Source organism: Dermacentor variabilis, chromosome 4, assembly GCF_050947875.1.
Source record: "Dermacentor variabilis isolate Ectoservices chromosome 4, ASM5094787v1, whole genome shotgun sequence".
Taxonomy (NCBI): domain Eukaryota; kingdom Metazoa; phylum Arthropoda; class Arachnida; order Ixodida; family Ixodidae; genus Dermacentor; species Dermacentor variabilis.
This window is the reverse complement of record NC_134571.1, coordinates 103,357,811-103,376,456: the sequence shown is the minus strand read 5'-3', so window position 1 is coordinate 103,376,456 and position 18,646 is coordinate 103,357,811. Positions and strand designations below refer to the sequence as shown.

General features: G+C 46.6%; 1 protein-coding gene across 1 annotated transcript in view; it reads left to right on the top strand.

The window, feature by feature from the left end:
• Nucleotides 1–3,122: 3,122 nt before the first annotated feature.
• The window catches only part of LOC142577868 (solute carrier family 13 member 2-like), a 60,860-nt gene continuing 45,336 nt past the window's right edge, over nucleotides 3,123–18,646 (top strand). The window contains exon 1 of the mRNA XM_075687301.1: nucleotides 3,123–3,324. The gene's annotated coding sequence lies outside the window, so the exon portion shown is untranslated. The remainder of the gene's footprint in view (nucleotides 3,325–18,646) is intronic.

Genomic DNA, 18,646 nt, shown 5'->3' with positions numbered 1-18,646 from the left:
AAGTCGAAGACGTGTTTTACCAACAAACAGTCTTTTGAGGGCTGTGTTATTGATATGAGCCTCCCATGTCAGAACGTTTGACTTTCTTACATCCAAATACTTATTTATACTTCCTGTTGTCAAGAAGGCACAGTTGTCAACAGAGTAAGAAAAGTTCGGCCTGTAATTTTTACCAGGTATTGCCAAGGTTATCAATATTGAGAGATATTTGCCAATCTTTGCACCACCTGATCACGGACTCTTAATCTATTAATAATTATTGGTGCTCTGCAAATGTAATAATTTCTTGATAAATAATGCATTCAGCTGAAAAAAGCCTGAGTTTTACATTATTCGACAGGTTCAAATTATTGTTAACCAATATGAAAAAATAGGGGCTCGAACCCAAGAAAGATTAGTTGTACAACTTATGTGACTAGTGCTAAGTGTCACGTATGATGCAGTGTCAGGTAAGTGTCAGCTAAGTGTCAGCTAAGTGTCAGGTAAGATGCAGTGTCACGTATTTGTACGTAATTCTGTAATTTAGAGCCACACTTCGTGCTTAGGTATCTTTGCGGATTCCCACTTTGTGCGAGCAATGTACATCTATAGGGATTTAATAATATAGACCAAAAGTTCTTAGCTACTGACTCCGCCTAACTCTTAAGAAATATGTTTTACATTCTCTCAAGCCAGTGACCTTCTTTGTATCAATGCTTATACGGGGTAACGCACACCGATTTCGGTGACTGTTAGTCATTCTAGGTGTGTATGGTCGGATGCTTATATGAAAGGTAAAAAACTGATTGGAAGTAAACATTAAAGGCGTTTACGAGAGCACCGCTGTCTTACAAGGAATGCGTGTGCTCGTCACTTTTCTTATGATTCAGGTACTGGCAAAATTCATTTGGAGCCTTTTTCAAATATTTGGGAAGAATCTTCGCAAAGTAATTCCTTTTCGCATTCCTTTTGTTTCACGTTTTTTACTTACCTCATATGATTAACGGTTGCTGTGAGTTCAACTTTAGTTAGACTCCCTGGTGCCGTGTTTATGTTTTATTTTATTGCGATAGCAATTATACGGACTCTGCAGGCGCATTTCTGCCGTCGGCATCGCCGTCGTCATCACCGTGAGGTTCCGTATAAAGTCCAAGGGCGATCCCCACGCCCTTGCTGTATGTGCGAGTAAAAGCGTGTGAAACCGGCAAACGAAGTTCACTCTACCGTGCGCGAGTGAGGAATGCTGGCCGGAAGCGTGGCATCTCCTGTCGCGCGCGAGGCAGGAGAGTCAGGCGAGAGAGGAGGGGCGTTCTTCGGCGGTTGCTCGGGTGCTCGGTGTCCTCCTCGCCCGCCGCTGCGCGCAGAGTGGAGACAACCGCGGCGTTGTCTCCACTCCACGGCGTTGGGCGTGCGAATGGCGGACACCTTAGTAGACGCCTTTGGCGGACGCCGTAGGAACGCGTTGCTGGCGGTAGTGTGCCTTGAAAGAAATCTGCAACGTGGCCAAAGTGCGCACCGCACGAACCTCCTCTTCAAAGCGATCGTTTGCAAAGTGCGTGTGGTGCCGGTAACTTCGTATGCACTGTGCTTTCGACGTTCCGTTGGCGTTGAAACGAGAGATGCACCAAGGTCAATTCGCTCGCCGCTGCCGCGATTCCTTACTCCAGCATTTTGACAGCGAGTTTCCGCTCTCATCGAGCGAGATGTGTTCATGTTAACCTATGCGCGCGTGACAGAGTGCTTGTTAATTTAGTTCAAACACGTTGGCAGGCTAGTTGGTATGCGCAACTGAACAAGGAGGTAGAAATAAGCAGACACACAAAGGCAGCGCTGTATTTGTGTGTCTGTTCCTTCCTACGTCCTCGTTCAGTGACGCTTGCGCATTGCATCAGTGGTAATTTAGTTATTAAGCGAATGTTTACAAGTTTATACGGCCGATAAATCTACTATACTTCGTACAGCTACCCAATAATTTGGTGTCGCAATCGGTTCTTCTCCTCTCGGGCGAAACTGCGAATTTTATTTTACTCGGTTTACTTTTCGCTTCACGCCGCAAGATATGCACCGGTTTAGTCTTCTTGTTATTCTTTTCATTTTTATTTGGTTTTTATTTATGTCTACTAAAAAGAACTCAATTCAAATGAAAGACAGTCGATTATGCTTGTATCCTCGGCATAGCTGAAATCATGACACGAGATTGATGTTTCCCGATGGAATTCCTCATAACACACGGGTACGATGCACAAGATCAGCTGGTGCTCCAAGATGCCTGGAATGGGTCACTGTAGCCTAACATAAGAGAGTGACACTTGCTATTTGTTCTATAGAATTGCCTCGTTTATTGGTTTAGACTGCTTTCCGTCTCCTTTTTTGAGCTACAGTGACATATATACTTCAAATAAGGACTGACACGCTTTAACCTTGGCACCAGGTGCAGCTTTAGTTTGATTGTAAGCAACCCTTTTCAGTTTAAGTTTTCATGCTTGAGAATAATTTTGTAACTAGTAAACTGTAAAGTAGCTGGTAGGTAGTAAACCAGGAAGCATCTGCAGCAAAGGTAATGAAGGCCGCTTTCCGAATAAATGGGATTCTCTAACAATTAAGAATAACGTGCGTAGCCGGTACGCTTTTATTGAAAAGCACAGTTCGATAACTTACGGAGAAACTTCAGATTTGTTTTATATATGATGGCCGTGAAATGAAATTACAGAGGCCAGTATTTTCTACGGGATATTGGCGTCAAATTGAAGGCCTGTTATTGCGCTGCGACGAGATGAAATCAAAGACTTCTACATTTTGTTGCCGTAAATTTCTGAAAATGGGATGGCGTGTCCTCGCGGTTCAGTGGAATGAAATGTGGGGTGTCTCTACATTTTGCTAGAAGTAGGTGGCAGCGGACGCTGCGAGGAATAGTCCAGTAAAGACAAAGGCGTATTTTGGACAGCGTAGCGTAAAATATGCTCGCAAAAAAAAGTTCATTGTGCGTGCGGACCTTATGGATACCAGGAAAGTTCCAGTAGCCAACTAACCTCTTTGCTTCCAGCAATCACGTCGTATCCTTGGGGCCAGCCGACCACCGTGAGAATCTGCACTAGCCACCAGGACAGGTGCCGCATCAGAGCGCCCGCAGTATGCACCTTCATCAGGCGCTGGATGGCATGCAGAACGCGCACGTCTTGCACAGCCGCCATCGTCGCGGAGTGCACCGAACTGCCGCCAGGCGCGGCGACGACGGGGTCGAGCCAGTTCTCCAAGGTTGTGTTTGCAACGGCGTCCGCGATCTTGGCGATGGTGGTGACAACAGTCCTGGGGCCGGTTCCAAGTGACCGTGCGGCGTCCACGATGGTAAGCACGTCTCTCTCGACGGCCAGCTCTCTCGTGATGTAGTAAGACTCGGGCGGCGTTGCATTGTATCGCGCGTAAAGTAGCCGGTAGTACTTCTCCCGGCTGTCGGTCGACGCGAGAGTCCGAATGAAGTTGAGCCACGACGAGGCCTGCGCACCCGCCTGTAGGAAACAGGCGGGAAGAGACATGTGACACCACCAGCAATGTGCTTAGTGCACATCGATAGCATATATATATATATATATATATATATATATATATATATATATATATATATATATATATATATATATAACAAATGCTTACACGGAACCCGAATTATTCCTCTCGATCAGTGCCACCAAAGGTGTCCCATTGAACTTGAACATGAGTCCTCGTTACGTAGCCATGGGTATTCAGACGAAGGTGAGTTATGCCCATAATTTTGATGCGAAAGCATTATATGGCCCATGAAGCGCAAGATCTGGCGGCGTGGCCGGAGATCTTACAAGAAGTCACGTGGTCAGAGGCGCGCGCTCGTGCCATTGCTCGCGCGTTCGTCGTCGTTCTCTTCCACAGCTGGTTCCGATGCCGTTCATAAAGCCAGCATTCCCATACTGCCCCTCCATCTGAGAAGGCGCTGACGGCACTGGCCCACTGACAGTCGGTGCGGTGATTTAGGTGAGATCTGTCGTGGGGAACCTTCGACCGAGATGGTACAAAAAGTGACGTGGTCACTAGACAGATCGCGCCGGTAACCGATCTACATATAGCGCCGCGCATCGCGGCGCTGCCAGTCGGTGTGGTGGTTTCGATGAGTTCTGTCTTGCGCTCTGATGGACGAGCCTTCGATTTCGACTTCTCAATCAGCAGCTGCGCCCGGCTCATTTGGACTTCCACGTAAGTACGCGAACGAGACCGAGTCACATGATGCGAGAAATCATACAAGGCAACGTGAAAATTATACCATTACGTTTCGTAAAACGAGTTGTCATCGGGAAGACGTCGCAATGCGTTCGAATTGACCCACGTAGGAATACCTAAGCGCCCTTGACATTTTTAGTTGCTTATTCGCAATGCTGGGAGCTTTGCCTTCATTGGCAAGCTTAAATATACTGCCAGACAACCTTCTGTGGCAATGAACGGAAAGCTACATGATGCTACGGCATCATGTAGTTCGGCAGTGCTGGAAAATGCTTTTGGTGTTGTCTTTATTTCTTTTTTGAAGTGAATGCTGTAATTGTCGTATATCTTCCACGAGCAGCGGTTTCGCATTTGCCCAAACGCAAAATAGAAAAGCAGAAAAAATAAAACCAAACTTCTCCCTCAGTCATGCGTTTCGTCTTACTTTGCTATAGTAGTGAAGATTTGAATATTTTCTCTTCCCCAGCCTAAACTGAAGCAAATAAGTACTTCGAGCTTTTCTTTTCAAGAGCGGCTTTACTTGCGCTCGCTGTGCATCTGTAGCTTTTCCCTTCATTGCTACATAAATTTATCCCCAAAGCATACTTAACGAGCTGCGAACACTGAACATGCGATAGGTACAGCTTCATGACGATGTCTTGGTTGTACTCAGAATGAAGTGTAGTGGTGGAACCTTCACTGCTCAGTTTGCTTGTTGGCTTGATTGATTGACTGATTGAGCCTAACATTTCAAATATGAAACGGGACAGTACATTGCTAGTGGAATATTTCGGTATAAATGTCAATACCCCGTCACGTTTAACGGTAACTCGAAAGCAACGTATGCTAAGTGCATTTAGACCCCCTCGAGAAGCGACTGGAGTGGCCGGTCACAGAACCCCTGACGTCACACTCAGCGGCCGAATTCCCGCTGCCAGTAAGCCTTGGCGGAGTGTAACAAACCTTCGTTGAAGCTGTTTTAATTTTACCAGAACACGAACTCGCCGGCAAGCATGCACTTATCGTCGTATTCTTGCTTATCCTCCTTAAACCGCAAGACATTCCACGGACATAATCGCTTTTTAGCTCAATTAATACTTACCGGGTTAAATACAGACCGGCTTACCGCCTTAAAAACCTTATTTCTTTTTCTCGTTAGACACTTCTTGGCTTAAATACAGACGATGAAGCTTTAGCATCGTGTGTTCGTTTGGTATATTAGCGGCATGATCAGGCTTAGTGACAACCATACTTTTATACATTGACGAAAATGAAAATGTAGACGATTCCAATTACAAATACTTTATTCAAAAAGGTAAGTGATTAAGCTTACAAATTACTGGCCCCCGAAAGTATTTTAGCAGTTACTAGAATGTAATCATTACAATGACGTTCCTTTCATCCCAATCTTTATAAACATTGCACAAATACTGTAAATAGAACGAGCTAGCCTGGCTCTTTCAATGTGCTCTGCAGACGTTCACACGTTGTTTATCTTCGCTTTTCATTCTTTTGCTTGGTGATCGTCCTTGTCATATCGTGAAGCCACATATCGTCAAGGCAGTGACACTGGAAGCTCGCTTCATATGCAAGGCGGGAGAGAAGGGCTGTGTAGTGACATACGAACATCTTGCTCAACCGATTGTGGCCGCTCAATGCCGCGATGCCCATGTCTCGGTTCTCCATGAGGAACAGCGCCTTATTACAGCGAAGCTGTTTGCCTCTAGTTGGTCGGGATCTCTCGTGGCGCGTCCTCACATAAAAAAGAATACCTTCAGTGATAAAAATGTAAAACGAAAAAAGAATCAAAACCTTAATTGATTGAAGCGAGAAGTGCATATATTCTTCGGTATCACGCGTACAACATACAGCACAGCATTCGTTTAAATAAACAACAAGCACAATACAAGCATCCACACCACATAATCGATGATAAGGCGCTCCTGATAACAATGCGAAGCACGTAGTCTTCCCCTCATGGGTTTCCCGGTAAAGATTACGTTTGCGCAAGCTGCGACGGCGACGGCAGCTTGCGACGCGGGGAGTGACGTCACCAGTCTTTCATATATAAAAGAACCAGCCTCGCAACTGATTTCTTTCTTTTAGCCGCACCACCATGGGCAGGCAACGCATAGCGGGCTCCCGAGGAGTAGCGTGAATATGAGGTCTGTCAAAGGAAAAAGAAAAGGCAATATATGACCAGCGGCAGCGTCCTGCCAAGGTTATCATTACTACCATTTCTCTAAAGCAATGATATACACTGCATGCCCCGTCACCCTTTGTAGTGGTGGTTTTCCAACAGCTTCGCTGGACATCCGCTTTCGCAGGGCCGGCACGGCGAGTCAATATTTTGTGGATTTGGCTAGGGGAAGGCGTTCGCGACATAACCAGTGAAAACCTGAAAAATTGTGTAAGGTGAATCACAGGTATCAACGCCCAAGTGGCCAGGCTATCGAGCCATAGAAGTGCCCTCTAATAGAGGAGGATCATCTGATATTCTTCGTCTCTGCGCTGCCCTTCACTCGTCAGCCACTTAGACTTAAACGGCTAATTGCAACGCGCGCCATAAAACCTTCACGTTGATTGAAAAGGATGTGTATTACATTGACAAGAATACGCGTTCATGAGTCACGTAAGATCAAACAGAACGAAACATTTGAGTTCAACTGCCAGGAAACTTCTGGCTCTATCAGAGAGGTCACAGAGTGCACTCAGCGAAGAATTGAGCAGCAGCTCGTACTGCCTGTGAAGGTCGCCTATAAGTGCTTCCAATAGAGAGGGAGTTAAATTTATTGCAAGGGAAAAGCTGAGGAGTCATAGTGCCAAAAGAAACGTGCAAATCTGCAAGCCTTCCAAGTTCAGGTAATACAGGCGCAGATGGAGGATGCTGATCTTGGGAAAGAGGCAACCCATGTGCAGGTTTTTAACCTCTTTCGACTCTGTAGCTCCCGCCATATATAAGTACTCAAAGCTGCGTCACGTATCAGAGATTGTTTCTGAAAAATTGTAAATGGTTACAAAAAATTGGCTGCTTAAGAACGTTACCGAATTATAGTGAGCCTAACCAAGAAACAAAGTAAATATTAAATTAACAAATTAGAAATGTGTAATGGATTGGAAGTAATTATTTACGGGTAATTCTTTACGTGCAAGCCTAATGTCAACTCGCTACAGTTGGTCTAAATTTTCAAGAAAGCCGTCGGCAAGAGTTTAGTGAAACCTCTTCTATGCAGCCCTGCATCCAGGTGATTTTGTTCAGACGATGCCCATTTTACGCATTCACTTCCAAGGTAATCTTGAAAAGTACTGAATTTAATGCGCATTATAACGTACAATGAGGTTTCACGGGACACATGGTCGAAACGTGCACTTTCTATAACACTTTTCCGTACTCCACTTGCCTCGATAAACAACGCTGGCAAGTGGCTGACGTTGGAAGCCTGTCGAAGGCGACCGACCATGTGGACATGGGCTCGGAACCAGGTGTCGACGCCCCACTTGAGAGTGAGTCCGAGGACTGCCTCCAAGGGGTGGACCTCCGCGCTGCTGGCTGGTGGGTCGAAAGGCCACGGCACTGATGCGTCCGCGAAAAACTCGCGGAAGCTTTCGACGGACGGTGGAGCCTCGTACCAGCCGTGGATGCACTCATGCAAGAACTCGGCCACGATTCTACATGGAGAAAGCATCTTAATTTATATGTATTATGAATAGTATTAGGTATAATAATAATAATAATAATAATAATAATAATAATAATAATAATAATAATAATAATAATGACGATGATGATGATGATGATGGTGGTGGTGGTGGTGGTGGTGGTGGTGGTGATTCATTTTCCGTACCGAGGAACAGCCCTAAGGTCTGAATGCTGGTCAATGTGTACATTTAAAACAAAACAAAAAAGAGGACAATATAAGTAAAAAGGAGCGAAAATATAAACCAAAAGTGAGAACAAGGCATAATACGAGAGCACAAACACAATGAATAAAAAAGGACCATTATAGAAAGGACGTGCAATATACATACAACAAGACGCAAGCTAAAAAAACTCTCCCAGTTGCATATCGCTACTTTTGCTTTGCTGGAAGTCTCATGAACTGCTGTATACGATTCTCATCAGTCATCAGAGTTTCCGGTTACAACGTGATGCGTTTTTGTGATGCGTGCTTGATGACTTTATTGTCGTACAGAGGATGTCGTACAGTCGTACAGAGTATGGGTCCTGGACCTATTTCTGCGCGAACCGCAGAGTGCTTTGGCCAATCAGCGACAGAAAAGTGATCACTGTGGCATCGTCGCTTTTTACGCGCAAGCGTAAGTAGCCCACCAACGATATCTGCGATAGTTATAGTGTAAAACCGCGAAGGAAGTGGGGGGCGGAGTCGCCTGGAGGTGGAGAAGAGGATCGCGCGCTGGAGAAAATACAAAGAAGCGCGCTGAGCGGGCGGCAAAGCACCGCCACCTAGAAGAAAGTCTAGCTGGCGTTGAGCGCACCGGGAAGGATACAAGCACCGAAGCTTCGCGGGGAAGGAGGGTAGATGGAGGCGCGCTGGGTTGACCTCTGGTAGTTGCTACGGGTGCTGTAACTGTCGTACGGGGTTCATCTCGCAATCGCGCCGTATGCTGTATATGGGAGTGAAAGCGTGCGACGGTGAGCCGATTTTGGCGCCTCACTCTCGAGCACGTAAAGAAGGAAAGCGGGGAGGAAACGCGCGGTCTTTTTCATCGGGGGGTGCGGCGGAGGAGGCGTTTTTTACTCCGGCGGTTGCAGCTTATGGCGCGGCCGCGTGAGTCCCATCTTGAAAGCGATCGGCGATGCGGACAGTTTAGGTGGAGAGGTTCACCGAGGGCCGATATATTCATGTGCTCTATAGCACGCATACGCCTGCGCGTAACCCCCGTTCACGAAGTGAAACGTCACTGTCACTTTTAGAACGCAGTTCTTAGGTACTCGTTCCTGTGGCGAGCGTCGGCTTGACTCGACGTCCTTCTCGACGTAACCAAGCGAACACGGTGCAGAGCGGCGGATGAAAAAAGCTGCGAGAGCGAAGAGGCGGGAGGAGGAAAGCGGAGAGCAAGTTGCAACGGGGCCTTTCACTTTAACTTTATTTATTCCCCTTAAACACCCCCTGAGGGGTATTGCATGAGGGGTGGGTAATATATTCAACAAATAAATACAAGTCACAGCTTTATAATATAAGATGTTACAACATTTGTGTATGACAATTGGCACGTAATGGCGACTACACCGGTGGCGAGGGCGTTCCAGTCCACAGCAGTGCGGAGAAAAAAGGAACCTGAAAAAGTCGTAGTTCGAGAAAGAGGCCGGGCAATCTCAGATAGATTTACAGTGCAGTGAGATATGCGGGTCGGGTGAGTAATGTAAGGTGTTTGATTTAGAGTAATATGGTAAACCTTGTGGAGTAAACAGATGCTGGCGATGCGGCGGCGATCTTCGAGGTTTTCGAGACCGGAGTTTGACTTCAGGGATGAAACGTCGATGTTACACGAATATGAAGAATGGATGAAGCGAATGGTGCTGTTTTTAACAGACTCGAGTGCATTTCTTAGGTATATTTGGTTAATTAGGTAATTTTAGGGCTGATAATGGTTTTGTATGCCAGCAGCTTCACGTGTTGCGGTGCATGACGAAGATAACGTTTTATGAAGGCTAGAGATCTCTTGGCAGATGATATGATTGCGGTAATGTGTGTTCGCCCAGAAAGGTCACTGCAGAGGGGGACACCAAGATACTTGAATGACTGTACACTTTCTATAGGTGAGTTAGCAACTGCATAGAAAAAAATAAAGTGGTTGTGTTGACGATTAAATGAGACCAGTGTGCATTTGTTAGCGTTTAGCGTCATTAACCAGAGGCCACACAATTCATGGACGCGGTCTTAAAAACGCGGTCATCTTAAAGGGCAGCTTGATCCGAAGTGTTAGTAATAGTACGATAAATAACACAGTAGTCGGCAAAGATACGGATTTTACATGATACTTGGAGTACAAGATTATTAATACATATGAGGAAGAAAAGCGGGCCGGGTACAGATCCCTGCGGTACGCCCTATGTTACAGAGAGAGTGCTGGAGTTGTGATTATTAATACAAACTAACTGAGAGGGGTTAGTTAGGAATCCTTTAATCCATGCTAGAATATTAGGGTGCAAATTTAAAACAGCGAGTTTTAGTAATAGGCGTTGCACTGGTGCCTTGTCAAATACCGTTGCGAAATCTAAAACAATGCATCGGTCTGCAGGTTATGGTCAAGGTTAGAATGTAGGTCGAAGGTGAAGATTGCCAATTGTGTTTCGCAAGAGAGTCCTCTACGAAACCCCTGCTGAGCCAGATGAACGAAATTGTTGAAACCTAGAAAGGTGATGATATGTGAATAAATGACATGTTCCATGAGTTTGTAAGGCACGCTGGTTAAGGAGATAGGACAATAGTTTAACGGAGAATATTTTATACCTGATTTGTGAGCCGGAATGACCCTCCCCAGCTTCCAGTCGTCCGGGAGGGCTCCTGTTGAAAGCGACTGAGAAAGCAGTAATGAAAGATATATGGCTGAAGTATGTTTTGTGTTCTTTAGTATTTTTAGTTGATTTCGTTGACTCCAGTGGCTGATGAGAGTTTAATTCTGTCGATAAGTTTCATGATGCCTTGCGAAGTGAATGCGATTGATGTCATTGCTGAAAGTGTTACGCTGGGCGGAGCGGGCAATGATGAGTCAGTTTCGTCTGTGAAAATGGAACCAAACGCACGGTTAAATATGTCTGAACATTCATTATCAGAGGCTGCCTAGCCTGCGGTGTACGTGAGAGCGATGGCGCTCATTTCTTGCGGTTTTATTATTTCCCAGAACCTCCTGAAGTTATTCGTTAGTATTTTTGGCAGGTCAGTTTGAAAGGAAGCGTGCTTGGCGAAGCGAATTGCGTTATAATACGAATACTCGGCTGAATAGTGTTTATCCCATACGTCTGCACAGAGGTTCCGTTTCGCTCCAGTGTAAAGAGGTTTTTTTCTTCTTTCTAATCTTTTCAGATTGTCTGAGAACCACGGTTCTCGGCGGTTTGCATTAAAACTGATACAGGAAATAAATTTTTGTTTGTAAGTTCGTTTACCATGTTTTTGAAAACTGTCCGGTTATCAATGACAGTTCGGTGATGAAATGTACATTGAAAAGACGGCAAAAAAGCTTCTAGTTCGTTGTTAATTCCTTTATAATTTCCTCTGTCGTACATGCAGGTGGTTTTCTTGAACGTTTGGTGGGGAGTGAGGGTAAACTTGAAAATGGCATGAATAACCTCACGCATGTAATAATTTCACGCATGTAAGTAATCGATGATAAGCTTTCGGGGTTGTTGGTTAGAAATCCAGAGTGTTTGATGATCCATGCATAACGCGAGTCGGTTCGAACACCATTTGCCTCAGGTTAAAGTTTAAACACACGTTAACAAAGGGCCTTTCTTCTGAGTTACCGGCAGTTAGAGAGCCTAGGGTTTACCAGTTTATACGTGGCTAGATAAAATCCGCCAAGAAAGAAATTTGCGCATTGGGGTGTTTGCTAGTAATCTGGAGAAGTGCGTCATTAAGTTAATGAGCGAATTTCGGGTTACTGTTCGGAGCCCTGCAGCCGACACTAACCAGAACGGTTCCCGGTAGGGCACTGCATTTTAACCATCATATTTCTAGGTCTTGATTAACGTTAACAAATGAATATGGAATATCTTTGTTAGTATCAATAATGACACCTTCCCCGCGTGTGCCTTGACGATCATTACGGTAAACGTTAAAATTTGGTAAGTCATCCAAAACCTCATTATCTGTGACGTCGCTTGTTAGCCACTTTTCAGTTCAGGTTAGTATGCTGCTGACAGAAGACGAGAGAATATTATACAAGACTTCGCACTTAGGAAGGAAACTGCGTACATTGGTGTAGATTATGGAAAAGGAAAGAATAACTCGACGGTCAGTCCTCGACTGCTTGCGCGTGTTCCTACGATGAAACGATTCCTAGGCGATTTATTTTACTGACTGTGTTTCTAGGTCAAAGATATACCGTTATGCTCAGCGTTTTGTATCGGACGGAAAAAGGTTCAGACTTGGTCCTGGCGAAAGCCACAACCTGCTTTCGTGCATTTCGAACTGGTCGAGGAAAATCTTCGCCAATACTAAAACCTGTGTTTTTAAGCTGAGGGCATTTTCCCTTTCGTTTTGAAGAAAGTCAATTTCACTACTACTGGCCTTTGGAGGTCTGTGTGCTGTGGCAGACGGTGAGCGCGCTCGATGTCTTTAGGTGCAATTACTAGGTTCAGACGATCAAGGCAGTGCTCGATGATAATTTTCTCTGATTGTTCCTAAGATTCGTAAGATTCTAAGAAAGCGGGATAAAGTATGGCAAAAGCGTGAGGAGGAAAGCGGAGCGCCGTCAGCGGCCACGCATGCGGCGAACGCGGTAACAAAGTGCTGGCGTGGGCGTCGGACCCACTGCGCATGCGCTACGTCGCCTGCGGCACCGCCGCCGCGAGACAGTACGCTCCGCGCGAGCCACGCGGAACCGTGTTCACGCTTTCTTCCTGAACAATGAGCGACGGAACCGGGGAAAATGCTTCGTCTGTCGCTGCTGCTAAACGAGCTGCCCGAGCAGAAGCCGCCACCGAGAGCACCCTGTTGTTCATGAACAAATACTTCGCCACAAGATATCGCGAATTTAAAACACGTAAACAGCTGCGCTCGAAATTCGCATTACGAAGTATCGTAATCGTCAGCAATTTCTTTTTTTTTTCAGTGACTCTAATCACCGGCAGCCTCACCGCCGCTAATTGCTCGGCGGCGTCGACATCGTCGTCAGGCCTTTTTCCGGTTCACTTCGAAGCTGCAGCCGACGGAGCTTCGGAACGAACGACAGACGCTCACGACCCGCAATAGTTTGTTACGCCTGTTGCGCCGCTTTACCCTCTCCTTCCAATTAATTTCACACAACGAAACTAATACGCCGACATTCGTGGCATCGCCACCTGCGATGCCACGAACACAGCCGAGCCGGTTCGCAATGCGCCGTCCGTAGCAGTGCAATGCAGCTGAGCTCGACAAGTATCGCGCTTCTCTCCGGCGCTTAACGTTCGCTTTTCATAAAATAAAGAAATTTCGGATCACTTTATCTAACGAAAATTCATTTGCTTGGAGTAGCAGCGGCGGCCAATGCTTGTGTGGTGGAGGAAGCATGCTGGAGCCGCCTGTGACAGCATGCAGGTTCGCTGCCGTCGACTGGATGGCCAGTCGTGATAGATGTTTGACAGCGGTATTGGCATGTCGCAATATATATAATTTAGATAGCAATTTATTTCAGTGGCCATTATTTTGCCTGTCAAAGCCTGCAGGCACGCTACATTGGTAGTGCCTGCTGATACCCGCACTTCCTGTTCCATTTCGGAGTTTTCGATCTCTACTTGTAAGAACCCAACACCTGTATCCCGCCTGTTCTCTTTTCCATCAAATCCCCAAGCCCTAACTTCTTCCCCACCGCTCTCCACTTTGCTTTCAATACTTTTTTTTCGTAGTTCGACTTCAGTTAACATTATCTACTTACGGGCCTATCCTCCTACTCCTCTGCTATTGAGGATAAGGAGAGTGAGCTGCGCACACGCGAACGCCACTATGAAAATATCTTGGCGAAGACAAGTGAAGTCTTCTTGTCGAAACATTAGCTCCAGCAATGTAGTTCATTGCTCTAGCACTGTACATAGTTATTTATGTAGATCAATCGCAGGATCATTTTACGTGTAAGAGACCGCACCTGTCAACGAAGCTGAATGTTGAGTAGTTCAGTTTGTTCGCGTTCCTGGCGGAAAACCTTAATGGAGGAAAGCACCTTGAGAGAAAACAATAAAGATGAAAGCTCAGCAAAATCTACTCTTGTTTATCTCTATCCCAGAGTCGCGTGCTTTCATTACAACGGCGAATCTCATTCTCATGCAACTTCGATACGTGACAAAATTTTCAAGATTTCTTTCACACAGTACAATTTTCACTCGGCGACCAAGAAATTTCGCTCGCTCTGCGAAAATCGCGACCGTTATTGTACGGTGCGCGACTAGCTTGTCGCGTCGTGGCAGAGTCGTATTGATCGGCGGAATTGTGGGCAGGATGACAAGCGCCATTAAATTAATAGTTTTAATGCTGACTTTTACTTTATTGCCGTATGTTGCCATACCAGTGCTCTTTTGACCCTCAGCTGCGGTCTAAGCAAACCTGAATGCTCGACATTTTTCAACACCACAGAGCAAACTTATCCTACTTTACCATAACATAGGAAATTGCGATATTTTACTAGTTCCAGCGTTTTTTCTATTTTTCTACCGATACAGGTGCGAATAATTTGTGAGCCGGTCGAAACCTCGGCCATCGCTCCGAGGAAAATCGCGCCATCGCCGGTGCATCTGCATCGATTATTATCTTTCTTTTCTCGCTTCAACTCACCGGCATGTGAAAAAGCATTTAGCCATAAACTTGTAGCGATTGACAAACTTACGCTGACGCCGCGAAATTGGTTCCGCCATCCACGAACAGATTGACCATCTGCAGTTTGTAGTCCCGGATGACCTGCTCGATGACGCTTTGTGCCCCGCGGCCTCCGCTGCTGGCTCCGTAACCGCGGCGCAGGCCTTTCGACCAGACGAATGCGTCCAGGTCATCGCACGGGTCTACGCTGTAGTTGAGCATGCCGTGGAATGCCGCCGACAGTTCTGCGCATGCGGGTGACACGCAGACGCCTTGCATGGCGTGCTGGACTCTTCTGTCCATAAACCACAACAGGAGCGTCACAACGCACACGAACACGGCCGCGAACAGAAGCAGGAACGGAAGGTTGTACTTCAGCTCTTTTTCAGTCAGCGGCTGTCTGACCGGGCCCAAACGCACCGGCGTCGTGTAGGTCTTGAGCGAAGTCGCCTGCAAGAGGTTGAGAAAGCCAGCGCTGTCAGCTTTATGCACATACTTGGAGGCTTGCTTATCAGCTTTCGTCAAGTTTCAGCTGTGGTCCCGGGTGTGAAGCGACTTCAAGAAATCGGCCACGGGTGCTAATAGCTCTCCTTCGAAGCAGATATGCAGTGCATAAATATCCATTTACGTGCACGTGTGTGTTTATCAACAGTGATTAAACAAAGAATGTCACTGTAGCCGATGTTACTTCAAGCCCTGAAGAAGGCGAGATCCCTTGCCGAAATTATTGTTATGCGGCTACCTTGCCTGTTGAAACATTGTTCGCGCTTTTAAGCCCCCACACTGCTGTAAATTTCTGTCATGTTTTTGCGTATTTATGTGAGTGAGCGCTTGTGTGTGTGTTACCAAAGGTCTGCCTTGGTCTGCGCCCCTTAGCGCCCCCGAGATAAAGAGCAGCATGCAGCGTCGATATTCGCGAGTATCTAACCGCGGAGGAAACAAAGTACTGCAAGAAGTGAATTCCATAATCCTATACAATGTAGAACAGTTGCGCCCTTTAGAGTGTATATTTGCCACGCAAGAATAATCATCTGTCTTTCTTGCGTTTCCTTTCATGAAAACGCCGCGCTCGTTACTTTCCTGTCGAGAAAGCTCTGTCATGCTGATAACGCGCATGCCACTCATGACTTGGAAGTACCGGGCTCGCAGCATTAAAGAAAGGAAATGTGGTCAAGATAGATGACGATTATTGTTGTGTGACAGATACACACCCTAAAGGGTACAATTTTGTCTAAGAGTGCAGTGTTTCTCCTCCGACTGCAGTTGACCAGCTCCAGATAGATTTACTCTGTTCCATCGGTCTGTCCCATCCTTTATAAACGTGATACGCCGTCGTTCGTCGTGCCACCACCAGCGCCATCGTCGTCGTCATTGTGTCTTCAACCCACGTTTTCATTCCACAGCTTTAAACTTACCTGATAGCGAAAAAAAATATGCATGTCTGCCTACGAAAGTCGCCAGAAATCGGCCATGCACATTTGGGAGCCTGACCCATTGAGCTGTCGCGCAGTGTCGGTGGCGGCAATGCGTGACCCATTTCCAAGGCCACAGCCGGTAGTGCCGCAACGGATTCCATGACGAGCTTGCGCGTATCGCGAAGGTTGTTCTTGAAAATATAATTGTGTCTGCTATAAGAGTGTGTTGCTGTAATGCAGGGACCCCTGAAATCCGCTTCATTGCCTGTTTCTTTCTTTATTGCGATAGCAATTATATGGACACTTCAAGCGCATTTCTGTCGTCGCCGTCGCCGTGAGGTTCCGTATAAAGCTCAAGGGCGATAACACTGTCACCGCGTGCCCTACGCTGTATGTGCGAGTGAAAGCGTGCAAGGGGAGACGACGATTGCGGCTCAACCTCGCCCGCGCGAGAGGGATGGAAGCAGAGAGGAAGCGCGCCGTCTTCCGTGGCACGTGAGACACCCAACGTTGCGAGGCACCGGCGAAAAGGGACGGAAGGGGGCGATATTCCACTCTTGCTGCAATTGCGCATGTGGCAGCTGCACGTGGTCGCGCGGCCGTGTCTTGAGAGCGACCTGCAATGGGGTCAGCCTAGTTGCGTCGGTGACTCGTAGCTTTGTGCGTTCGGTGTGTTCTCGGCGCTCACGTTGCGTTGCAGCGATAGAGAGCACGCCGATCACTCGCTGCTCCTGCCGCGTTTCCTCACGCAAATGTTTTCACAATGAGTGTCCGTGGTCATCGAGTGTCATGTGTATGTTCGTGTTCGTGTTTGCTGTGCGTGCTGACACTATGCTTGTTAATTTAGCTAGCTAATGTTTACAAGTTGATACAGCCGATAAAAGCACGATCTTTACTTCGTATGACTGTCTGCTAATTTGCTATCACAATCGATGCTTTGCATTTCGGACGAAACTGCGTCTTTCCTTGTTGATTTTTTTTTGCAGCTTTCTGCTTTTGTTAAACGCGTCAGGCTTAACTATGTGTCTGTGGAAATCTGTTTCGCGGAGCAACCCGGTTCTACGACACATTGTTAGAACAGCCAGCTTGCTGTTAAACTGTTAAAGTGAATTGTTTCATTGCACTGAATGTAACGAGCTAAAACAGGAGTATCCGACGGGAGTCTCATTTTTATCAACGTACATTTGCATTTCCTTCCTTCTGCATTTAAAGTAAAAAAAGCTATTTAAATTCCCCTAAGCTTTCCTTACCTTTATTGTCGGTTATGCACGTGTAGTTTAACTAGACTGCAATGTTTTCTTTTCTACTTTCCCGACCTGTACACCCCACCAATCGCCTTTTAAAATTCTTCGCCATAGATTCATTGACCATTCCCCAAGAATCTTTCTTATTCGAGGCCTCGATTGCAGATTAACTATGTTTAATTTTACCTATTTGTGGATATTTCGATGTGCACTTCTGATTATAATTATTATCATTTCTAATTGCGTGTCTAAATTATGGAGGCGACAAATAGTCACCTAGTGCTTGTAGAACCTACTTACGAGTAAAGATACTGTTATCTAGCACTCTGCCTAGCTGTTTTATCTCGTAAATTTATCTGAGCCCTGGACAATTCTGCTTGTAAGAGATGGAGCTCCGTTTTGTAGCGGGGAGCTGCAATTAAGTATGGCCATCTTTTCGGAATAACAAACACAGTCGGAATGGAGCTTGTGCAGTCATATTGACTGTGCGGCTGCTATGTAACCGGGACGCCTCGAGGAATCTTTTTATCTTAACTGTACGCCTTTCCTTGTTCCACCATAAACCGCAAAGCCCTTGAACTAATCACAGTCTTAGGTCCTTCCACTTACCAGGTCGTGGAGCGAAGAGTACGTGTACGCAGAGCGCAGTTCCGAGACTGACTTTCTCTTGCCGTGGCGCTCGGCGACAGTTCCCTCGTTGACACCAGCCGCTGGGCTAGATATTTGCACAGCTTCGCTGCCACGTCTCCACTTCCTGTAAGGCACCTGTTCTGCTGACGGAGGTGAAAGCACCGTGACTGTGCCGCGAGATTTGCTGGACTTGTTGCTCTCCGTTCTGCCGCAAGCTCCGGTTTCTACTTGGGTTTCGGTCCACCTTACAGTGGTGGGTGCTGTGTCCACAGCGCCTGCGTTTGTTCTGGCAGCACGATCCACGCGATCTGCATTGCTTACTGATTCTTGAGACAGGACGTTCTGCCTCACGTCAGAACTTTCGCTTCCTTCCTTCTGCTCATTTTCGTCGTCACGGCCAACAGCGACAACTTCTATAGGCTGTCGCTCTTCGTCAGCCGGAATACCAGCTCCGGCGGCGGTTTGCTTCGATTTACGTCGTTTGGAACGATGCTTCTTTCTGGGCGCAGCGATATCGGGTTGGATCAGCGAACCTTCTCTTGACCTAGGCCGAGTGCGCTTTTTTCGGTGGCGTCGCTGAGGCCGACCTTGCGCTGTCGCGACCGGAGCTTGGACAGTTGCGCCCACGCGTTCTTTGGCTCCA